Below are 5,238 nucleotides of genomic sequence, written 5' to 3' on the forward strand. Positions count from 1 at the left end.
TCCTCGGGACACACTGTGGGGGGTGCTCCGTGAGTATGGGATTGGGGGCTCGTTGCTATGGGTTGTTCGGTCCCTATACAAGCAGTGCAAGAGTTTGGTTTGCATTGCCGGTAGTGTTGGACCCCTTCAGGGTGGGAGTTGGACTCCGCCAGGGCTGCCAGTTGTCACCGATTCTGTTTAGAACTTTTATGGACAGAATTTCTAGGTGCAGCCAGGGGGAGGGGTTTCTGGTTCCATGGCCTCAGGATTCCATCTCTGCTCTTTGCAGATGATGTGGTCCTGTTAGCGTCATTGTGCCGTGATCTTCAGCTCTCACTGGAGCGGTTTGCAGCTGAGTGTGAAGCGGCTGGGATGAGAATCAGCACCTCCAAATCTGAGGCCATGGTCCTCAACCGGAACAGGGTATATTGCTCTCTTCAAGTTGAGAGTGAGGTTCTACCTCAAGTGGAGGAGTTAAGTATCTTGGGGTTTTGCTCATTAGTGAGGGAAGAATGGAATGTGAGATTGACAGACGGATTGGTGCAGCGTCTGCGGTATTGCAGACACTATACCGGTCTGTTTTGATGAAGAGGGAGCTGAGCTGTAAGGCAAAGCTCTCTGTTTACTGGTCGGTCTAAGTTTCTACCCTAACCTATGGTCACGAGCTCTGGGTAGTGACCGAAAGAATGGGCTTGCGGCTACAGGTGGTTGAAATGAGTTTCCTCTGCAGGGTAGCTGGACTCTCCCTTAGAGACAGGGTGAGAAGTTCAGTTATCTGAGAGCGACTCAGAGTAGAACTGTTACTCCTCCACATCGAGAGGAGCCAGTTGAGATGGTTTGGACATCGGGTAAGGATGCTCCCTGGGCACCTCCTTAGGGAGGTGCTTTGGGCATGTCCAACTGGGAAGAGACCCCCTGTAAGACCCAGGACATGCTGGAGAGACCATGTGTCTCGGTTGTCCTGGAACCATCTTGGGGCCCCCCAGAAGAGATAGAAGAGCGGACTGTAAAAAGATATGTCTGGGCCTTCCTGCTCAAGCTGCTGCCTATGCGACCAAACTTCGGAAAAAGCGGAAGATAATGGATGGATGGATGGATGGATGCCTCGAAGAAGTTGACAGTGGAGAGAATGGGCCCCAGAAACCATCTTATCACCAGCAAACTGTTTTTTTTTTGTCCAACTATGGGAGTGTGGTATTTGCGGGACTCTAGTTTATTTGTGGCTCCTCGGACTGAAGAAGTCCTTTGGATGAAGGATGAAACGTCTCAGCAAAATAAAGAAACCGTCCAGATGACCTGATTGAACATTTTTGGAGTTTTACCTGGATTTCTGAGCATGAACTTTTGGTATTAACTTTATAGCCAGATGTTTTTCTGAATTTTTGAAGCAAAGTCATTCAGAAATGCTATTAAGAGGGTATGATACCATACCATACCATACCAATTTATTTGATAGTATATACTAGTATACATTTAAAAAATTTTAATTTATTTTTTTAATTTATTTGTTTTTTCTTGCTGATATGCCTGATCCTTGTTGTTGCTTATCAGGCCCACGACCGTGGCATCGGCCACATACTTTTGTTTCATTCAACCTTTATTTATATAGACTAGCCTCATTGAGCCACGAGGACTCATTTACAAGAGGGACGTGTTTCAGACTGAACATAATCATACTTGATACTTGATGATGTGTTTGGTCTCAGACCTGGCAACACAGTCGTAGGTCATCAGGGTAAAGAGAAGATAACACTAGTTTGGGTGAATTTCCACAAAACAAGGTTAATACATGAGCAAAGATGGATTATTTTCATTAAATAGTAGCACTGCAAGCAATGTGGGATGAGCAACAATAAAAAGTAACCACGAAAATAATGTTGTTAGGACAACACAAAATATCCAAATATTGTTATATTATCTAAAAAAGAATACGGGTACTCTGGACATTCAAAAAACAAAACAAAGCAAAACACGAGAGACTTCCTCAGTCTGAGGTGCTGTATTCAGCTTAGTCTCTTAAATAGCACCTTCACAGAGTGGATCAACCAGTTTTGCTGCTGACAACCAAAACCAGCTGCTCACATGCTCAAGAAGGACCATCAGCCTAACAATGGATCATTAGCACACTGATGGCTGTTTACTATTCACAGTAGGTTGAGTGATACTAGCAATCACAGCATTGTAAGAGGGGAACAGTTGAACCCGGAGGCCTCCACCCCTGTTTAATGATGGACGATTTCTTTTCACAAAGATGGCCTCCTTTACTCCTCTCTCAAACCATTGTTCCTTTCTGTCCAGGATGTGCACATCTTCATCCCTGAAAGAGTGACCGCTGGCCTGGAGATGAGTGTAGACCGCAGAGTCCTGGCCTGATGATGTCGATCTTCTGTGCTGGTCCATCCTTTTGGCCAGTGGCTGTTCAGTTTCCCCGATGTAAGACTGATCACCCTCCTGACACTGAACAACATACACAATATTACTCTGTTTGTGCCGGGGGACTGGATCTGGATGAACCAGTCTTTGCCGTAATGTATTTTGGGGTTTAAAAGCCACTGGGACGTTATGTTTAGAAAATAAACGTCTCAGTTTCTCTGATACTCCCTCAACATATGGAATGACCACTGGTCTGGGTCTGGGTTCCTCCTTTTCACCTGATGGCTGACTGGAGTCCTGTTTGGGTTTCTTCTCTGCTTTCAGGAAGGCCCAGTTAGGATATCCACATTGCTCTAGAGCCTGTTTTGTGTGGGATTTCTCCTTCTGCCTGGCTCCTGAGTTAGTGGGGACGCTGTCTGCTCTGTGGTACAGAGTCCTGATGACTCCTAACTTGTGCTCCGGTCCAGAGGATTATGGTAAATGGACTGTACTTATATAGCGCCTTTCTATCTTATTGAGATACTCAAAGCTCTTTACAACAATCTGTGTCTCATTTACCCATTCACAGCACTCTACTAGATCTCTACAAAGCTAATTGAACAACTCATTCTAAAGAGACTAATCAGTGATTTATCACATTCAGACACCGATGGGACACACATCGGAGGCAATGAGTGGTTCAGTGTCTTGCCCAGGGACACTTCGGCATGTGACTGCTGTGGGGTTCGAACCCCCAACTCTTGCGTTGGAGGACGACTGCTTTAACCATTCAGCCACAGCCGCCCAATTATGGGAGTCAAACCTCAAGAACTGGTCTGTGTGGGTGGGTTTGTAGTACACATCAGTTTGCAAATGTCCTCCATCAGAGACTGAGACCTCACAGTCCAAAAAAAAAAAAAAACAACCTGCCATTTTTTACATCTTCTCATGTGAACTTGATGAACTCTGTATATCCACAGAGTTGATGTGGTCAGTGAAATGCTAGACTTCCTGAGATTTAATTTTAACCCAGATGTCATCAACATACAATTCAATTCAAATTCATGGACTTACTTACAAACGGACACACGCATACACTCACTTGCACAGCTATAAACACACTCTCCTCAACTCACCACCTTTACTGGCCTCCGTCCTTTTGCCTCCCCTGGTGCAGTAACCTAGGCTGGATGCAAGGTGACAGGTGGCTGCAATGCTCTCTTGGGCAGCCTGTGCTGGGAGTGCCCCCCCCCCCACACACACACACACGCGCACACACACACTTCACCCTCACCCACTCCACATGCATATGTCTTATTATGTCATCTGTATGTTGCTATTTTTTGCTGAGGTTTATTTGCAGCCTCACACTGTGTCCTGTTAGAGATACACTGTGAGATATGATTATTTTTCTATCTCCTCTTTCTTCGTGTTCCTTTTTCTGTATCTAACAAAAAGGCAGCGCCTCTCGTGAGGCTGCAGCCTCAAACACCCTGTCTACCCATGTCTTATGTAAATGGTAAATGGACTGTACTTATATAGCTCCTTTCTATCTTATCAAGATACTCAAAGCTCTTTACAACAATCTGTGCCTCATTTACCATTCATACAGCTCTATACTAGATCTCTACAAAGATAATTGAACAACTCATTCTAAAGAGACTAATCAGAGTTTTATCACATTCATACACTGATGGGACACATCAGAGGCAATGAGGGGTTCAGTGTCTTGCCCAGGGACACTTCAGCATGTGACTGCTGGTGGAATCGAACCCCCAACTCTTGCATTGGAGGACGACTGCTCTAACCACTCAGCCACACCTGCCCACTTATGTTGTTTGGTTGTTTGTGTTTCTTTGGATGGGCCGTACTGAAATTAAATTCCGTTGTGCTTCTGTGCAATGACAATAAAGCTGATTCTGATCATGCTAACAGACGACATGAGATTACAAATGATGTTGCTTTCTAGGTTTGACCAGAACCTATAACTCACAAGATGATCTTCCTTTAAAACTTCAAGGACCCCTAGGCCTTTCGTTTCTTTGTTTAGTTAAGCAGACATATCCGTTGTCTCAAGACTCGTTGGTCTCTCTTCTGAGCGGTGAACTTGGCTGCACTCCAGAGTTCATCAGGATGTCAGGGTCACATGCGGGTCAGCCAGCCTGCCAGCTCATTTACAAGCACGAACACACAGATTGGTGCTGACTGTGCACTGTGTGTGTGTGTGTTTTATTGAACTGTATATTTTGGCCATGCACTCAGGCATGTGCAGAGATAACAAACACTACAGATACTCTGAATGAACTCAGTAAAACAAACAATCAAGTCTCAATGACTGAACATAAGCTTTTAACTTCAGCTGAGTGGAGATAATGACTGCAGAAGTTCTGATAAGAAGTCTGGACTCAGATATGACCCAGGACAAGACAACAAGACTGGATAAAATGACACAAAACATTTCTGAACAACATGCATCAGCTTTTATACTGATCTCATTAGTAGATGATTGTATTTTATTGTTAACGCAGGACAGGACCACATCTTTTCAAGAGCACAAGGAGTTTATTTTCTGTTTTTTCACCTTAATTAAAAAGGTTTAATCATTATAAAGTTGTTGAAACTCTAGAGAATGTAAGGATTGCATAATTTATTAAATAAAGGCTTAACAATGCTTGAGATGCTATCATTTTCAGATAAGTGTTTTTCTGGACTGGAACTGAACAGGGAATGAAAGTAAACCTTAATGTTTTGGTGCAAGATATTCCAGTGGGTACGAGATGCACCGTGGAGAAGAACAGAGGGAGGATTTATTTGTTTGTTTGTGTTTGTGTTTGTCTGAAGCAGCTCAGAGTGACGGATCCTCATGAGCATTGGCCACCATACATTAATTTTGGGCCACCCTACATA

The sequence above is a fragment of the Nematolebias whitei genome, chromosome 17, assembly GCF_014905685.2.
Source record: "Nematolebias whitei isolate Nwh7 chromosome 17, NemWhi1, whole genome shotgun sequence".
NCBI lineage: Eukaryota > Metazoa > Chordata > Actinopteri > Cyprinodontiformes > Rivulidae > Nematolebias > Nematolebias whitei.